Consider the following 21,197-nt stretch of genomic DNA (forward strand, 5'->3'; position numbering starts at 1 on the left):
TCCCAAAACTATAAAACACACTCCAAACCACAATTAACCTTAAACCGACAACAAATGGCAACCAATGATGACGTTGTTATGGTGATCGAAACAACAAGATGCCCCGATGTTTGGGTTCATTACGATTTGTGTCTCATGACCGACTCACATGAGTTGGCACGTTGCAAATATTGCTCGAAGTTTCTTAAAGCAGCGTCCAACTCGACATTACGAAAACATACGAATAAGTATTGTCGAGAGAAAAGAAGAATGGAAGCTAAAAAAACGGAAGTGGGAGAGTCGTCCGGCTCTACAACCCAAAAATAAGTATTCCCGGGTTAAAACGACGGACTTTGTTTTTTATGTTTTAGTTGTTATGTTTAGTATCGTTTATGTTTTAATAATGTTTGTAATAGTTATTTTTTAGATGAATAAAATGTTCGTCGTTATTAAAAAAGTAACAAACAATTAATCATGAGTAACAAAAGTAATTATAATAAAACAAATCAAAACTAAATATTAGTTGAACAAGTTACAAATAAGTTTACCAAAACAAATAATTACAACTCTTCTTCGTCTTCATTCTCGTCTTCACCCTCGTCTTCGTTATCGGAAGAAACCCCGTCCTCCGCCTCCTCATCATGAATATGACGCTCTATTGGTATTTCGTCTTCAAAGTTCGCCTTGTGTTGTACACGATCCACCGCATCCAAATGGTCCTTTAGGCAAATGCAAACCTCTAGAGACTCGGGAGTTAGTTTTGTTCTTCGCATAGATAACACCCTCCCACTAAGAGAAAAAACCGATTCGGAAGCAACCGTTGAGGCTTGTACGGCAAGCAAATCACGAGCCATGGCGGATAGAATGGGAAATTCGTTTTGTTTACCTTTCCACCAAGCCAACAAATCAATATTGCGAATTTCGTCGACCGTTGCGCCCTCAACATAGTTTGCTCCACTATATCGACCAAGTTCGCTACTTGGTGTGTTTCCTCTTTGCCTCTTAGATGCCGATTCACGAATCTCATTCATCAAGTTTATAAGTGGGTCATTGCACGGCCTACCAGTTGTTGTTTTTTTCACAAAAGACGATCTCGTGCTTGGACCATACATTTGAAAATAATGGTCATAAAGGTCTTGAAGGTTTTTGTTGAACTTGTCCTTCGCTTCCGTCGACAACTTCGGGTCAATCTCGTGCATACCTAAGTTGTCGAATATTTCCTCAATCGTTGTTTCAACCCCATTAACATTCCAATAGGGGTTTAATGCGGCGGCACAAGTGAAGACCGGCGGTATGATTTCAAAATATTTTATGAACTTTTCTTTCATCACCGCAACAATATTTTCGAAGAGTTTGTTCTTCTCCGCAAAGCTTTTAAAAACACAAGACATATAGTACAATTCTTGCAAAACCCAACAACTAGTAGGGTAATAGACTCCCGATAATTTTGTTGTTGACTTTTTGAACACATCAAGATACTCCAACAAATAACCGACTTGGACCCAAACACTTTCCGGAAACATATCGGCCTCGCGTTCTTCAACAAGATTGTTATGAAAAGCTTGTAAAGTTTGGCGTTGGGCAAAAGCACACTTTAACATATGACAATTTGAGTTCCAACGGGTTGGAACGTCCCAATTCGGCCCCAAATACTTTCTTTCAACCGACTTGCAATAGTTCTTATATTCAAGATGTCTTCTTTTACCACTTTTGAAGACATCTTGTAACATAAGTCTAAAGTATTTTAAATCATCACAAATGTGTTCATTGTCAAGACCTATTTGGACAACCAAGTTGATGATATGTGCAACACATCGGACATGAAAAAAATCCCCGAAACAAGGTGGTGAATATTTAATGATAAATTTTTCAGCCGCCTTAGTATTGTTTGAAGCGTTGTCAAACGAAATCGAAAATATTTTATTTCTCAAGTTGTAAGTAGTTATAACTTCATCAAGTAATTCAAACAATTTTTAGGCGGTATGTGGGAACGGGAAGTTTTCAAAAGCGATGGTGCGTTTCATCAATTGCCATGTCACCGGATCAACCCAATGAGCGGTGACACATATGTATGATTCGGGCAACCCGTGTGGTGCCGACCAAACATCGGTAGTTAAACTAACCATGGCTTCTAAAGAATGAAAAGACTCGATTAACTCTTTTTTAGCACACTCCCACAACCTGATACAATGACGTCTTAAGGTAGTACGACTTACATGTGTGTATCTCGGTTGTAGAGTTTCGCGAATCAACGACGTCAACTCCGGGTCATCAAAGTGGTTAAACGGCAAACCTCGTTGAATAACGAACTTTGCCATTCTATCTTGAACTTGAGTCGTGTTGTAACGAAATAGTGTACCATCTTTACCCAAGTCAATTTGATCGGTCGCGCCAATCCCTTTCAACGCCTTGCAATATGGCTTCTCGATGTGCTTTCTCAAAGTAGAGTTGGAATCGTGCTTTAATATTGAACCACATAGTTTGCAACGAGCCTTTTGATAACCTTCGTCATCCACAATAAAATCCCAATTCTTCCATACGTCTTGGTTGCGGTTATGGTTGACTACCGTAACAACCCTTGGGTCCTCCGTAACAGGAACGGGGGCAACAAAAACACTCTTCTTAGCCTTGTTGTTAGTTTTTTTGATGGGTGCCATAATAATATTTAGTTGGATGGTTGGGTAAAGGAACGGGTTTGCTAAATGAGTAGTATTGTAGTTTGTTTTTGAGTTTGGTGGTGAAACAAGTAATGGAAACAACTTATATATAGGTTTGGCCCAAAAACCGGTTCCAACGGCTATATTACCGTTGGAACCGGTTCCAACGGATCTATTGTCTTAAAAACCGGTTCCAACGGCTATATTACCGTTGGAACCGGTTCCAACGGCTAATTGATGTCTAAAAAAACCGGTTCCAACGGCTATATTACCGTTGGAACCGGTTCCAACGGCTAGTTTGACTTTTGTTTGACCCTTCAAAAAAACCCGTCGGAATCGGTTATTCCGGGTACGAACCAAACCGGTTCCAATTAAGAACCGGGTAGGAACCGGTTTGGAACCGGTACTGACATATAAATATTAGAACCGGGTACGATTTTCGGGTACAAAAATACCCAAACCGGGTATTGTTCCAACCGGGTTGGAACTGGAACCGGTTCCGGTTCGGTTCCACCGGTTAGGTTCCGGAACCGGTTTTTTTGTGCACGAATGGTTTGGGTGGATCAAATCAAGATCCTTGCACTAACAGATTGGTTGGGAGAACTAGAGTACTGTTAGTCCTTTTTTATTTTAGAATGGTTTAGCCCGAGTGTGTTGTTTTGTGTCGTTTTGTTTTACTCTTTGTATGTGGATTGTTTGTTCTCTCCAGCTCCTACTGGTACTATCTAATAAATGCTTTGCTGTTAAAGAAAAAAGTAATAAAATCCATAATCCTCAAATTCTGGCATCTTTTTGCGTAGTAAATTGAGTATAGTCATAGGAACAAGATGAGGGCCTATGACCAGACAATCCAACTTTTATGATGGAAAAAGATACACAGTTGCGTAAAAAAAATGACACCATGCTATATCACTCACGTTTCCCAAGCAAATTCACATATATAGATAGGAATTTCATACACTCATCTTCATAATATCAAATATGGTATATGTGTGTTTTCATATTTATTATATTCTTAAGTCTTTTAATTATTTACGACTGATCAAATAAAAAATGTTGAATTGTGTTTCTCTAAATTTTTTGTCAGTTCTCATGTCATATATAATTTAGGATAAAAGCTGTTTAGTTCTTATGTCATATATAATTTAGGATTAAAGGTGTTTAGAGTATATACTTTAGTAATAAGTTTAGGTTATAAAAAGCTTAAAGAACTGTTAAATATTGTGTTAAGTTATGCTACAAATGGTCATAAAATGAGAAGTGTAAGAAGCTATAAATGATTGTCATGTGTTAAGCGGACACTAAAGTGGAAGGGGCATGAAGGTAATAACTCATATTTTTGTCTATCCGTATGCAAAACATGTATTGATTCCCTCATTATTTTAAAACGTCTATAAGTTTTTCATAATACATTTTAAAAAAAAATCACCATAATAACAAACGTTTTTTTTATCTTTAATATGAGTTTGACTTTTTATAAAAATTAAAGCAAAAATTACGTCATTGTGTTTTTATATTTATCATTGTGCCTTTCTACTTATCATTGTGTCTTTATGCTCATCATTGTGGGTTTTTTTTAAGTAATGAAATCTGAAAATTGTAATAGTGAAACAATAGCGTTGTGTAATTAATCATAATATGTAAATATAATGATAAAATAAAAACAAATTTATCTAATACATAAAACACAAAAGATAAATACATATTACACAATAACTTGAAACGTAAAACACAATGGTGAATGCATGTTACACAATAACCTAAAATGTAAACACAATGATAAATACATAATACACAATGACCTGAATGTAATACACAATGAACGCAATACTCTATTTCTCAAATTAAATGAATGGCACATGTCAATCCTGAACAAAATACAATGAACGTAATACACAATAATGAGTAAAAAGACATAAGGACGAACAAAAGACAAAATGACAAGCAGAAAAACACAATGATGAACCAAAGACAAAATGATAAGTAGAAAGACACAATGATGAACAAAAGACACAATGTCGTTATTTTCTTTTGGCATATATATATATATACCCTTCCTAAGTTCCCCTATTACATATTTAACGAACTCTTAAAAATCAATTACGTATTCCCCTCTCGAAATCACATATATTACATATCTCCTCATTTTATTATAATTAACTAAATAAATGTATGTTTTACCCTTAATGATCTAATTAAATAATTATTTACATATATTATTTCCTAAAAGCATCAATTACATATCTCCTTAATTTCCACTCGAGCCGAGTCGGTGTTAAGACGAACATATCGAACATTAACAAATCCAATTGGAGACGAACTTATATATCCTCTTCCTAAAAACTTCAATTTACATATCTTCCAAATTTGAACCAAACCCCAATCGATGTTAAGAAGAACATACTGAACGCTCGTAAATGCAATTAGAGTCGAACCTTTAGATCATTGGCAAATATAAAAAACCTATCCAAAAATAAATAAAATAGACTATTAAAATGCATAAAACAGAATGTGTTGGTATGATTCATAAACTTAGAAAAATAAATTATACAAAGATTTAAAATAAGCAAACAGTAGTGTGTACAAATCTGTCTTCTAAATAATTACCATCAGCAACCTCCAAGTTTTGAAGAGTTTATAGATCAGTTATAACTACATTTAGAGTTGTTATTCCGTTCTTTAAAAAGCTATCTGTAAAAGCTATCAATTGTTGAATCTCCTTCAACGAATCATCAAAAATTGATGAATTTTTAGACACTACATATCCAGCGACAAAATTTTTAAGTCCAGAAATCGATAAAGATCCCATAAAACCTAACAGATGACACAAAGGTATTTACCAATCAACAATTGCTAGCCGGTACTACAAATCATACTTAATTTTGCTATTGACTAAACGAGATCGAAATCAAGGCACGTGATGCAAAGCTGAATCAAATCGAAATACGACGACAAAATGTCGTTGTTTGGCCGTTATGGCGATCAAACGCCAAAAGAACGATGCTGACCAAAAGCGGCGGAACATGCCAGGGTGCTACGTGACAATATTTAAACAACTCATTCATTTCATTTAACATCATAACAAAACACATCTTGTTCATATAATATAACAAATACAAGAAAATAAATAGTTCATTTAACTAATAACCTAAAGATCCAAAATAAAAATAACATATTCAAATCTTCAATCAACCAATAATCAAAACTGTAGCGTTGCGTAAAATATATTTTGCCAACATGAATGTTGGTAAACAATTCCATGATTTTTGTATATATGTAATATTGGAAAAATCCACAACTCTTATGGGAAACCGTAAATAATAATGGCAATTACAGTATAAAAATCTTAAATAAATGAGGCTCTTTTCTAATAGGTAAAACTCTCAAATTACAAGGAGGCGCATATGATCATACTTATTGAGGATGAGGATGAAGCCAACCAACAAAAGCAATAAACATTTATCAATTAATTATATGAGCCACATACATAATCGTGCAATTATTCTAACTAATACATAAACTAGAGTTCACGGTTTGAGGATTAAAGTCTTAAATCATTTTTGTTTGAGTAAGTATGCAAGCTGCCCCAAAAGTATAAAAGAGAAAATGGAGATGAATTTACTCACTTGGAATAAGCGACGTTGATGAAGAAATACTTAGAATAAAAACTTCAAGACAGCGAGCCCAACAACGATTTAACGTGCGCATCCTGGATTGAAAGATCTTGAGTTAATATAGAGTTTTGAAGATGGGATATAGATGGTAAAATAGTTCATAAAAACTAGGCTTGGGTTAATAAAGTATGTATAAAATAAAATGGGTTTTACATGAAACCGGGTATCTAATGTTTAATTTTACTTAACCTTTGTTAACTTTTACATAGAGGAGGTGGATTAGTGCTAGTATGCACGATCCCGTTAGTGTAAGCATAAAGATCCGATTATTAATGGTTAGTTTCGTTTAATCGGTTCGGGACTTGATAAAGCACCAAACCCTAATCTAACTTATCAAACTGGTTAAATATATGAGTTACTTCAATAAAATTAGTAGCTTAAACAAGTTTGAGAAATTTTATTAATTAAAGTCTCAAACTCGGGTTTAAGTGAGTGTAAGTCGGCCTGGTCTTAGTATAATACAAAGTTTGGTTCCGACATACCATAATCTAAGAAATATATAATTGTAACATCCAACTTTTGTTGAATAATAAATGACGGAAAGTTTTGTTATTAACTGTGTGTCGTTAAGTTAGTCGTGTGTTAAGTATTTGGATAATATTTGGATTTGGAATTCTGAGTGGGTTGTGGGACCCATGGCCCCCTATATAAGCCTAACCCCTCCACCCTTTCACCATTTTGTTACCTTTCACCACACACACACTCAAGAACACACACTTTCTCTCTACATTCCGGATCCAAATCCGTGTAAAAAAAAGAGAGAAGGAAGAATCTCGTGTGTAGACATCATCAAATAGCAAGAATCACGTCCAGATCTACGTATTGTCCGGATCTGAACTCGAACCCGAAGCAAAAGGTAGGTTTCAGTTTAAATGGTTAAGTTTTATGGTTAGAATCGGCATGCAAACAGATATAATGGTAGATCGGGTTGTGAAATGTAAGAAAAATATAAACTTGGTAAGTTATAACCTCTTGGGTGTACTTTAAGGTAAAAAGGTGGCGTTTGGACTATGAGAGATATGGGTTCAGAATCAGGTGCACGGGGTCAGAATGTGTCGAAAGTTGAGAAAGAGTAAAAATCAGGTCCTGAGGAAGAGCCACGAAGTAAAATGGCTTTAAAATGGTAAAAACGAAGAAAGGAAAGAATTTTGCTTCGCTCAGCCATGAGAAGCGAAACAGGTATTTCGCTTCGCTCAGCCGTGAGAAGCGAAAAAGTTATGCGAAGCAAATTCTATGCGAAATTCCTCCCATGCGAAATTTTTTAAGTCGTTTTTGTTAAAGAACCTATTAAATGTGACCCGATTCAGCTCAGCCCCAGCCAGGGGCTCTGCCCCTTGGACCCTGCTAGGGGCTGCCGCCCCTAGACCCCGCTACCAGGGGCGCTGCCCCCGGACCTCCGTTAGTGGAGAGTTTCATTAACTTAGATGTAGGAAGTAGTAGTAATGGATGATTGACACGCGTAATGTATTGTATAGTTAGCCGTGCACAACTAAGAAATGACATTACCATTAACGGCGAGAGAAACCGACTCCAGGTGAGTTCTAGCCCCATTTCCTTGCTATGTTTTCGGGGCTGTGTGCATACTCCTATGTGGCAGTTAAAATGCTTATCTTAAGTGGTAGGTATATGATACGTGTATGATCGTGCATCGAATGTTATTACTATATGATGGTTATGTGAATGAATGTGTATGTAAATATTATATGCATAAGACAGGTAAAGTATGCGCTTATAATAGGGACCAGACCCTCATAATATCTGAGATGATAGGGACTAGACCCTCATAATATCTGAGATGATAGGGACCAGACCCTTATAATATCTGAGATGTTAGGGACCAGACCCTTATAATATCTGAGATGATAGGAACCAGACTCTCATAATATCTGAGATGATAGGGACCAGACCCTTATAATATCTGAGATGTTAGGGACCAGACCCTTATAATATCTGAGATGTTTAAGATAGAATAGCTTATGGTATACCATAGGGTTTTATGAAAGAAAGTATGTAAGTACGTATGCATGTATATAAAGTATATGTGAAAGAAGTAATAGCAAAGTAAGGTATGAATAAGTATCTTTGGACGCGTATGAGTAAGGATAGAAATGTATTGTATGTTAATTGATTAACTAAAACTCATTCAGCATAGCTGACTTTTAGTATGCACGCAGACAAATAGGTTGAGGCAGCTGGCTTGAAGAGGAACACATGACACTAGCTAAAGAGACTGGCATCTATGAAGAAGTGTCATGACTATTTTATGTTATGTTATGTTATGAAAAGACAATTTGTATGTTAAGACAAAAATGAATGTTTGTAATGTGATGTTGAAGTTTTAAATTATTCCGCGAAAGTTTAAATTAACTCTGATTTTAGAACTGTGTTGTGAGTAAATCCAACACCAAAGTAGTGTTACCTGGAACGGGGCCTTACAATGATTTAAAGTGAAATATAATTTACAAAGGTTAGGAAAGATTTTTTGGTGGTTTGAACGGTGACTAGCTCGTTAAGACGAGTAGTTTGACTTTTACTCGGTTTTTACCCGAAACTTGGTTTTTAAGCCAAGATTTGTTCCAACACTTCCAAAATCTTAAGTAATATGAGAAATATAAAGTAAAAGATAACTAAAAATATAGGTAACTTTTTGTGGTTTGAACATTGACTAACTTGTTAAAACAAGTATTCGGTTTACTCAGTTTTTACCTGAAACTTGGGTTCAAGCCAAGATTTGTTCTACACTTCCATATCAACCATATAATAACTAAAATATAAAGAAAAACTAAGATCTAAACTGTTTGATGCAACATTGTAGCTTAAAAGTTAATTAAAGTGCTTAAACGAGTATCCGGCTTGGTTCTGTCCTTGACTCGGTATGAAACCGAGGATGGGTACCACATGTCCAACACCATAGGATTAAAATATAAAAAAAACTCAGATCTAGAATGTTTTCATGTAACATGGTTGCATAAAAGTTAATTAAAGTATTTAGACGAGTGTTCGGTTTAGGTTCGGTTCTTGACTAGGTATGAGACCAAGGATGACTACCATAGTCCAAAACGATAGAAGTAAAGTAAAGTAAAATTTCCAGATGTAAACTCAAACAAGAAAGTTAAGCGAGTAAACTTTTCGAAAACAACCCAAACGGGCCTAAAATGCATAAATATGTGTTTGAATGCCTACAAGCCTTAAACAAATATGCAAATGGTATTCTTAGCATAAAATAACTTAGAACAACTTAAAATATCAAAAATATACCAGTAACGAATTGAAATGGCAAGATTCGGTTCTTTTGACTTTTGAAGTGTCACACCCCAACCAAAGGCGGAAATGCCGGGGCGTGAGGATAATTGTCCACAGCTCGAAAATACTATCATAAATAAAATATGACAATATCTATTAAGTTAATTATTTTCAAATACAGTGCACAAATATTCAAAATACAAATAAATAATTTAAAACAGGTAAACCAAACAAGTCTTAAATGATAATTGTCTTCATTAAAATCCCAAGGTCTTTCTAAGTGTCCATATTTCAAACTTTAATTCAATAGCAACTTGCGTATACGTAGAAAATGGAAAGAGTTTGTCAACAACACATGTTGAGTGAGTTTATCACTAGTTTTTTGCAATGTAATCATATTAATATAATAAATAAAAGAAATAAGCAAAACGTAATAAATACAGTAAACAAATCAAATCATGAGCAAACAAAGTGTCAGTTTACCATTCCCAAGCGAACCGGGCGTTTGTAAATCAAACATGAGCAAATAATAATGAGACCATTGCCAAGTGAATCGGGCGCAAGTAAATAGTAATGAGCACCCTATACAAGGTAATATGTTGGACCTCTCCGAATACGATAAAGTAAACAAACAAGCACGTAACAAATATAGTTGATCAATCACACATGCCGTTACGAACGTTACCGATACATACTGAATACGCGCCAACGCACCACGTTTTACCGATCGAATAAACAATGTTTTAAATATGTTAATTTTTTTATAATACACTATAGGACTGGCGCTATTTTTTTTAATTTTGTCTTTATTCTATGTTTATTTGACGAATATATTTTTATGTTTAGTTCTGCTACCATAACGAGCGTAGCCATTAGCCAATACCAACCAAATTCTCATTAACTCGCCACTTCGATGTTCGGGTTTTACCGACCGACATCGTTACGCAACGTGCGGGTAAATTACTAGTTTTATATTAAAAATGCAATTGTTTTACATAAATTTGTGTATTTGTTCTGAAAATGTAAATTCAAAGTATTAATATGAAAAAATAAAAAATAAAAAAACTAAACTTTTGGGTCAAACTGATCGTGTTCCCGTCAACACGCCAATAAGTGTGTCGTGCTTGGTTTCACATGTCTAACACAATTTTCGGGTTTAGGCCGTATTCAGGTTCGTGTCAAATTTTCGGGTTCGTATCGGATTTAACCCATAAACACGACCCGCTTTAACACCTTCTTCATACCATTTCCATCTTTATCCGAGAACTAACGAAGGTTAAAAGTATTTTGATATCAACACCAATATTTCAGCTCGTTAATAAATTCGAAATCAAGATGTTGAACAAATGCTCCCCACTCTCTATTCATATTCACAAAATAATTACATCAAGAAATTATGCAAATATATATTCTGAACAATACAATTACATAACTGATAAAACATAGAGAATCTCAGTTGTTCCAGTACCCTAAAAAATGGCCACAATATAAACGAAAAACAAAACTTTAAGCATTAATAAAATACATTAAATATGCAACCTATTTTGAAATTTGCAATAACGTCGGTTATTAATGATGATTTTTTATTTTTCTTATTTATTTAATTTTCTTAATTTAATTAGACCAATTGGATTTTAAAGAATGAATAAAAATAGTGTCATGTGGCACAAACATAAGTGACACTCGGCAGTAAGATTTTTCAGGGAAACACTCAGGCCAAAATCTGAATCCAGTACCCTGTTAAGACAATATAATTTGGTAAGAATGAAAAAACAGGGCTTTCCAAATTAGAGATTACGGTGATCTAGCATACAAGAAAATCGTCATTCTAAAAAAAATAAAATAAGTACCACTTGTCACAATTATATTTCTATTTATTAATACAAGGATGTTAAATATTTTGAATGGGTATCTCTTATAAAGATTTTTTATTCAAAAAATATATTATTAAATATGTTTCTAGGGTATACAGTTCTGATTTTGAAAAAAAAAATGTAACTTGTTTTGTTAAAAAGTAAAAACTTAAAAATCGTATACTTTCTCAGGAGTACTAAATTAGAAATACCACTTGGGTTAATTGCGTATGATGATAAATAGCAAATGTTACAATCACTTTTAGTTAGACATGCAAAAAATTGAACCTTTATATAGAAGTACGTAATTTTTGTATTGCGTAAAAGTAAAATTATTCAAGAAAATGGGAGCTTGTAAAATACCTAGCAAATATGCAGGGCCAGTTTAAGTGAAATGAAGTTAGAGTTTCAAGCCTCTAATATTCAAAACAAAATAAATAATTATACATTTATAATTTGGGATTTGGATTGTTGTGTACGATTTGGTGGCGTTTAAACTGAATTATGTTAAAAAAGAGTAAGAAACCGTATTACTTTTTGTATTTACAAAAAGAAAAACTAAAAAATATAATGTCAACATCTCAGTGAAAGCAAGATAACTTGTTTACGACAAAGCTCCATTTTTAAAAATAGTTGATATTTAATTGGGTTTAATTTGTGATGCAAGTTTAGCGTTATAAATTACATAAACTTATTATGAAAAATGTTTCTAATTAAGCTTACAAACAAGAAACGAAGTTGAAATTTATCATATAAAGAGAGCCAATCGTATGGAATTGTTATGCTACATTTGTCCGAACTTGAAAATATAAATTAATTATTTAAAATAGTAGAGAAGGTGGATTGGTGCCTTTTCCCTAAAGCTAAAATTGACATATTAATCAAACTATTTAGGCATCAACACATCTTTGAGCTTTTGGAAAAGTGAAGTTTGATAAGTCAAATAAGAAATTTAAACTAGGCATGCGCGTCTATCAAATAAATTTTATGTTTTAAGTTGGGTTTGTTTACTTCAAGTTTATTACTAAAGAAGTATGCGTTTCTATTATATTTATTACTAGATTTTATCCCCCGTATTACGGGGGTTGTTTTAAATTATTCGTTTTTAATATTTATATATGTATATTTGGATTTTAATTTTATTTATTGTAAGAAAGTAAATAATTAATATATTTGAGTTTTGATGATGAAATGGTTTCACAAATAAATTATATGTTATAATCCGGTTTAAAAGCTATCTGGGTTTGGTGATACCCATTACCCGTTTACTTTCTTTATTATAAAATGTTTCTTAATTATAAATAATATCTTTTTTAAAAAATAAAATAGGATATTAATTTTTAGTATATTCCTATTTTATAAGATTTTCATATCAAATATTTGATAAGATTATTTTTTAATGTAATGAGATGTTATAACCCGTTTAAGAGCTATCTGGGTTTGGTGAGACCTTTACCAATGAACTCGGGTCAAATGCGTGAGAAGCCTTTATTTACAAATAAAGTAATCTGATTGTTTGAGAGAATGGTTGTTTTACATTTTTCGTTTTTTAATATTTATTTTTTGGATTTTAATTTTTTATTGTAAGAAAGTTAATAATACACTTAGGAGTTGATGATGAAAGAGTTTCATAAATAAATGATATGTTATAACCCGTTTAAAAGCTATCTGGATTTGGTGATCCATGGCCCGCTTATGTTGTTTTACTATAAAATTGTTTATTAATTATAAATAATATCTTTTTCTTTTTAAATTGGATATTAAATTTTAGTATATTCCTATTTTGTAGGATTTTCATATCAAATAATTGATAAGATTAATTTTTAATTTAATGAGATGTTAACCCGTTTAAGAGCTATCTAGTTTTGGTAAGACTCATATCCATGAATTTGGGTTAAATCAATGAGAGGCCTCCATTTAAAAATCAAGAAATCTGGTGGCTTCCATAAAAGGGGGGAGCAACCAAATCGCGACACATAGGATTTTTGGGTTTTCGTTTATATATATTATAGATTTGTATACAATAAATGTAGATTATTTTAAGTTTGTGTTAATCATTTAAAAAATTGTTACTTACCCAAAAAAAAATAGAGCATTCAAAACCGGGCCATGTCTATTTAAGTCAACGGTGTTGGTGATCAACTGATGAAAACAAAACCTTTAAAACACTAAGGAGTTGGGAGGTCAAGATGACAGAAAGCCGACGTTAGAAATCTAGTTAAGTGTACATGATACTTTTTAGTTATTTGTCATTAAATACTAGTTAAATTTTCCATGTATAGTTATTGTATTCAAAATGGTTGCACACTTATGTGTATTCCTACTTATGTAGCTATATTAGTATGTACTTGCAAGGATATTGTAACAACCCTAAAAGTAGGGCCGAAGGTCTTTTTTCCCCAATTGATTGAACTCGGAAAGGTTAAAGATTAACCAACAATTCTCGTAGAACGAATACGAAAGTTCACAAATAATGGAATGTAATGGAAGGATTCACTAACCAAAAAGAAGAGCTAACGGGCTAACCCTAATAACCACAATGATACAAAGAGGCCCAACAGATTCGGTCAAACATAAAGAGCCCAGTTATAATAATTAAGTCCAAAGGCAGAGACTATTAATAATAGGTTTTGCCCCATAGTGAATTAGGCCCAATAAGGTTTAGTTGGCCCATATAGTTAAGGGGCCTGCTACAAGAGGTCCGACCCAATATAGTGAACCGACTCAATAGAGTAATCCGACTCACACATGAATTGGGGACTCGAAAGGGGTCCTGCCCATTTATTTAGCCCTATGGGTAAGCAAGAAACGGTTCGGTACCGCCGGAACCGGTGCCATGGAACAGGTGTGTGTTACCTTGCAGTTCTTGGTTCTCAGTTTTGCATTAAAGATTCCCGGTTCGATTCTGGGTAGAACCGACGGTTCAAGATTAATAACCGAAGAACCGTAATATTTATTAATGTTTTAAATAAAATTACCGATCCCGATTTTTTATAAGGTGACTTATTAGGCGGCGCCCATTCAATCATTATTTAATTCAAAGTCTTCTTCTATACACTCAATACCTAGTAGTTAAGATCAATTTTGATTTAGTCTATCAAGATAACATGATATATAATAATGATATGATATTCTTTAATTTATCGCTAAACATTTTTTTAACTTCAAAAATTAGTTTTTAATCAAAAAATACAATGGGTTTTCATGTTGTAATATAAATTAAACTTAACATGAAAGAAGTCATACAATTATATAAACTTGATTTGCTATTTGCAAAGTTTGCACAACCTATTTGATAAAGAACCAACCGAATCGATTTTGGCACATAATAGATTAACGAGAACCGACTTTACTGGTTCTGGAACTGAACCAATTTACAAGTTCTATTTTCCAACCATTTTCGGGGTTCCGTTTCGGTTCTAGTGGCTCTGAACCGTTACACAGCCCTAAATAAGCCTGGTTTAGTTAACTACTTAGGTGGTGTTATTTTTTCTGAAAAAAGCTCTATGAGAGCTCTTCTGTCTGCCCTGCGCAAACCAAGCTCGGACTTAAGCTTCTGCAGAGTGTTAGTTTTTTCGTAGACGTTTTATTAAAATACATCTGCACTAGCTCTTCTTGGTGCATATATGGCTCAACCTCTTTTTACCTATTTTAACCTCATAAACCATCGTTCTCCTTCATAGACTCTCAACCCTAGCGACCAACCCTCGCTACTCCGTCGGCCGTCGCCCCTCCACCGGCTTCGCCCTTCCACATCCCTACTCCACCAATCGAAATCCAAAACTCGAGGCATAAACCTAATGTACCTTGCTTCGCTACCTCTTGTCCCCGCTGCTCTCCGCCACTGCCACTGCTTGCTGTGTCTTCCGAACTTCGACATTGAATATAAGTGAAATTAACAGCCTTTGGATTTTTTATTTGCTAAAATTTTCTCGTGATGAGATTGAAATTAGTTTAGGTTTTTGTGGATTTACTAAAAATGTTCAGTTTTATATAATTATTATTTAAATATCAATGTTAAAAAAGAACTGAAGTTTAAAAATCGGTTTATTCAAATTTCAGTTTATTTTAGTAGTATGTAGAAATAAAAAATTAAACAACCTTCTTATTATAGACTGTAGACTTCTGGTTCACCTTTTCTCTACAGAGTTCTACAGATATGATATGCAGACTGTAGACTGCATATATTTTATCTCTTAAAAACAAACGACGCCTTATTTTACCATCTTTAGATAACCCGATTATATTAGAAAGCTAGATAAAGTGCAGTTGATGCATTTTATGTTATAAAATTATATAAATATAAAATAGCCAAACACCCAAAATATATAAAGAAGTCATCATATTATTTGGTGCCATTCATAACCACATATCCAACATAAGTTTATACAAATCCATAAACTTAAATAGGACCACCTATCCATGTAAATGAGCCAATAATCATATGCTTGTGTTTATATTACACAAATAGTGGTGGGAATAATTTATAAAAATCTGCTATTGATGTGTGAAAAGCTATATCTAAATTAATCAAACAATTCACAAATTCGGTTTCAAAATGGATTCATCGACTAAACTTCACACAACAGCAAATATATTGATTTTGATATAGCAAAGTAACGGTAAGTTTGGATATCGTATAAGTGGACACACAAGGTGGCTCTCGATACATACCTATTGTCGGGGTATGGTACTAAGAACCCTAATTTATTATGTTTTGGGCTTATTTTATTATATGGGCTAATACATTTGTTATTGGGCTGAGGGGGTTTTGTGGAGGTAACCCTAAATGGGCTAGGCCCATTAGGGTACCATGATGGTGGCCATGAGGCTCCCTATATAAGGGGGTCTCCACCTCCTTATCAAGGGTTGGCAAACAGCTCAATAAGAGCCACCACCATATTTTTGTGTCTGTGAACAAGAGATCCTATGGATTTCTTAGCGGTCACCTCCACACCCCCAAAAGTCACAGCAGATCACAGCAGCGGTCGGAGCAGAAGCAAGCAAGTCGTGGTTCGTTCATCTCGAAGTCCGTGGAAACATCGTCATGGGTCAGGTCAGATTCATTTCACGTTTCTACATTTGGCGCCATCCGTGGGACGGCAATGATCCACACTTCGCTTCTCGTTTCGGCCCTCCGATCTGTCCATCAGCATCTCAGATCTACGGATCTGTTCATCAGATCTACGGATCTGTTCATCAAGATCTACAGATCTGTTCATCAAGATCTCAGATATACGGATCAATATTCCAGATCTGTTCATCAATATTCCAGATCTGTTCATCAATATCTCAGATCTGTTCATCAATATTCCAGATCTGTTCATCGATATCTCAGATCTACGATTTCTTCTCTCAGATATGTTCTTCCGTAGATCTAAAAAATATTTCCAGATCTGGAAATACTATCAGATCTGTTGGAAAAAAAACACAAGAAGAAATGCTATCGGATCTGAACAATGATCTGGAAGTACACAGGAAGAAATACCCGATATTTTGGGGAAAACCCTCATATCTGTGCTGAATCAGATCTGGGTTCGCTCACGCGTCAAGCATGCTCACACATCGATGCTCAAACATCAAGCATGCTCAAACATGCGCGCAGGCACCGAGCGCGCGACAAGCATGCTCACGCATCAAGCATGCTCAAACATCAAGCATGCTCAAGCATCAAGCATGCTCAAGCATCAAGCATGCTCACGCATCGATGCTCAAGCATCAAGCATGCTCAAACATCAAGCATGCTCAAGCATCAAGCATGCTCACGCATCGATTCTCAAACATCAAGCATGCTCAAGCATCAAGCATGCTCAAGCATCAAGCATGCTCACGCATCGATGCTCAAACATCAAGCATGCTCAAGCATCAAGCATGCTCACGCATCAAGCATGCTCAAGCATCAAGCATGCTCAAACATCAAGCATGCTCAAGCATCAAGCATGCTCACGCATCGATACTCAAACATCAAGCATGCTCAAACATGCGCGAAGGCACCGAGCGCGCGACAAGCATGCTCACGCATCAAGCATGCTCAAACATCAAGCATGCTCAAGCATCAAGCATGCTCAAGCATCAAGCATGCTCACGCATCGATGCTCAAGCATCAAGCATGCTCAAACATCAAGCATGCTCAAGCATCAAGCATGCTCAAACATCAAGCATGCTCAAGCATCAAGCATGCTCAAACATCAAGCATGCTCACGCATCGATGCTCAAACATCAAGCATGCTCAAGCATCAAGCATGCTCACGCATCAAGCATGCTCAAGCATTAAGCATGCTCAAACATCAAGCATGCTCAAGCATCAAGCATGCTCAAGCATCAAGCATGCTCACGCATCGATGCTCAAACATCAAGCATGCTCAAACATGCGCGCAGGCACCGAGCGCGCGACAAGCATGCTCACGCATCAAGCATGCTCAAACATCAAGCATGCTCAAGCATCAAGCATGCTCAAGCATCAAGCATGCTCACGCATCGATGCTCAAGCATCAAGCATGCTCAAGCATCAAGCATGCTCACGCATCGATGCTCAAACATCAAGCATGCTCAAACATGCGCGCAGGCACCGAGCGCGCGACAAGCATGCTCAAACATCAAGCATGCTCAAGCATCAAGCATGCTCAAACATCAAGCATGCTCAAGCATCAAGCATGCTCAAACATCAAGCATGCTCAAGCATCAAGCATGCTCAAACATCAAACATGCTCAAGCATCAAGCATGCTCAAGCATCAAGCATGCTCACGCATCGATGCTCAAACATGCGCGCAGGCACCGAGCGCGCGACAAGCATGCTCACGCATCAAGAATGCTCAAACATCAAGCATGCTCAAGCATCAAGCATGCTCAAACATCAAGCATGCTCAAGCATCAAGCATGCTCAAACATCTAAGTATGCTCACGCATCAAGCATGCTCAAACATCAAGCATGCTCAGGCATCAAGCATGCTCAAACATCAAGCATGCTCAGACATCAAGCGTGCTCAAGCATCAAGCATGCTCAAACATCAAGCATGCTCACGCATCACGCATGCTCACACATCACAGATGCTCACGCATTCAAAATCTCTAGATCATGCGCGCCACCGCGGATCAACTTCGGATTCCGCATGCGCGCTCCCGGCGATCACTCTTCGCCACAGCGGTTTGCATTCGCGCCACCGCATACATGTTTTTGCATACATGTTTCACACTTCCTTTTATTAATTTGAGCAATATGACAACATTATATTGACATCAAACTAAAAATAAAACGAAGTAAAACATACATGCGCGAGCTTCAAGCTCAAACGCGTTGACGAGTCTTAACTCTAAAACGTCAAGGCCTTAGCCCAAAAATATGAGCCTTAGCTCAAACTTAAAAGTTGGGTGTCACACCCCGGTCGTAATGGCGGAAAACCGAGGCGTGGCGACTAGGTCGTGATTGATTGAGCACAATAGTATAAAAGTCTAAATGCATAAACATAACCAAACTGTCAAATATTACATCATCCAGGTAACATGAAACAAATTGTTTTAATACAAAATATCAAGTTTCCAAACAACTCCTAGCCTAGCCTTCATCTCTCTAAGGCCTCTATCAGCTATTAGCTACTTCCTGCTTCATTTCCTGAAAACATGTAATAAAACGTCAACTACAAAAAGTAGATGAGTGAATTCATAGGTTAACTAATACTGTAGTGATAAGCCCTACACAAGCATACTAGGCTAAGTTGTAGGGGTTTATATATAGGGTGTACCATCGGCTAACCCACCACTCCTACAACTTATCCTACTATGCTTGGTATGCTTATCATCTCAACTGAATCTGCAAGAGTTTCGTATAAAGATTCCAATTATTGTTTCCATGCATGCAGGAGGAACGGTATCAAGGATATATGTATAAGATACCCAAGAATCATATGTAACCATGCCATGATGAAAAATGATAATGATGCATAATGATCACACAAGACCTGACATCGACCCCACACAAGACCACACTATGCTACTTGATTTCCTTGATGGTAACCCAAATCGATCACTTTGGGTACCATGAGAGAATTCTAAAGCGTACTTTAGTATCTCTTGGATTCCTAATCGATCACTTAGGAGATCCTTCGGATCCTTAATCGAACACTTAAGAGATCCTTCGGATTCTTAATCGAACACTTAAGAACCCCATAGGTCACGTGTATTCTAAATCGATCACTTTAGAATCCCACATCTAGTGACGGCCTGTCTACCAATAGACCACTTGGAGATCAAACCTATGCACTATTGTGACCTATATTGCCACTGTTCACACGATCACAAGACTGACCAATGAATAATGTGTTTTCATGATAAAGTATAACGGGTACATGACTTTGATTTCCAAACGTCCAATGTTCCCTAAACGCTGAGTGATTCCCATATTTACTCCTGAATATTTGATTATGCATACACAACTTCCGAGAAAGTTAAGGTACGCGTAACCTGCCATGATTACTTGTTTTCCCAATGTTCATTGTTTGCAAAAGATTTGTCAAGTGTTTATGATAAGTAATGTTTGAATAAATGTGTTTTGTCAAAACGTGTACATTTACCATGTTTTCACCCCCAATGATTTGAAAGGCTTTAAAAGAAAAATGGGGGCTATGAACTCACCTTGTTGACTAGGTGTGGTTGCTAGGGCGGTCGGGTGCTGTCAAACGTCGATCCTCTAAGTCTAGACAAGGACATAATAAGTTAACAACGCAGTTTAAGTCTAAGAGTGTAAGCCTTACACGATCTCGAGCAAAAACTAGGTTTTAAAGACGAAACAGCTTGGTTCTGACCTGATTCGATCGAATAGGAACACATTCGATCGAATCGAAACACATTCGATCGAATAGACACACATTCGATCGAATAGAAACACATTCGATCGAATAGACACTCATTCGATCGAATAGACAGACGTTCGATCGAATACGAAGCTCATTCGGTCGAATGAGTTGGAGACCATTCGGTTGCTTTCCTATTCGGTCGACTGGACTGGTTCGATCGACACATTCGATCGAATGAACTGATTCGATCGACTGGTTCGATCGACTGGACTGATTCGATCGACTGGTTCGATCGAATGAGTCTGATTCGACTCCTTCAAGCTGGGCGACGGAGATACCCACGGGTTTTCCAGATTTTCCAGATTTTTGACCCAAAATCGAAGTTTTTGACATGGAAATGCTCGGGATTGAAAGGGGTATCGATTCCTAGTACTTTTAAACACAAAAGCTTGCATTTTGACACCAAAAATGACGGTTTTTGACCAAGAACACACTTGACACAAAAGTCGGAGTTTTTGCTCGATTCGGGGCGGGTTTTGGTTGTAAAAACGTATGATTTTCAAGAAGATCTTACCGACAACAACGATAAACAGATTGGTGGACTCGAATCTTAGATTGGATGACTTTCTCTCACTACTCTCTCTCTAGAAGTGGGAGTGTTTGGGTGGGAAGTGTTGGTGGAAATGAAAGAGATGGTGTAAGAATACTTGATTTTCCGCTTAAATACTCGGGTGACTCGGGTTCGGGTTTAGGCTACCGACGGGTCAAGACTAGTCGAGTTCATAAGTTTTTAAACAAACTAAAACTTTTTCAGCAAAACTTTTATAAACCATTTTCCGAATAATTATTTAAAATCTTTTTTTTTTTTTTTTTTTTTTTTTTTTTTTAAATAAGAACATTTTATTTTTCAAAAGCATAAAAATTAATATTTTCCAGGCGTAAATGTCGTTTTATAAAATAAACATTTCAAATGATAAAAGCAGATTTCTCCAATGATATGG

The sequence above is a fragment of the Bidens hawaiensis genome, unplaced genomic scaffold (genome assembly GCF_021521415.1).
Source record: "Bidens hawaiensis isolate Kalapana, Puna unplaced genomic scaffold, B.hawaiensis_p1.1 tig00005080_1, whole genome shotgun sequence".
Taxonomy (NCBI): Eukaryota; Viridiplantae; Streptophyta; class Magnoliopsida; order Asterales; family Asteraceae; genus Bidens; species Bidens hawaiensis.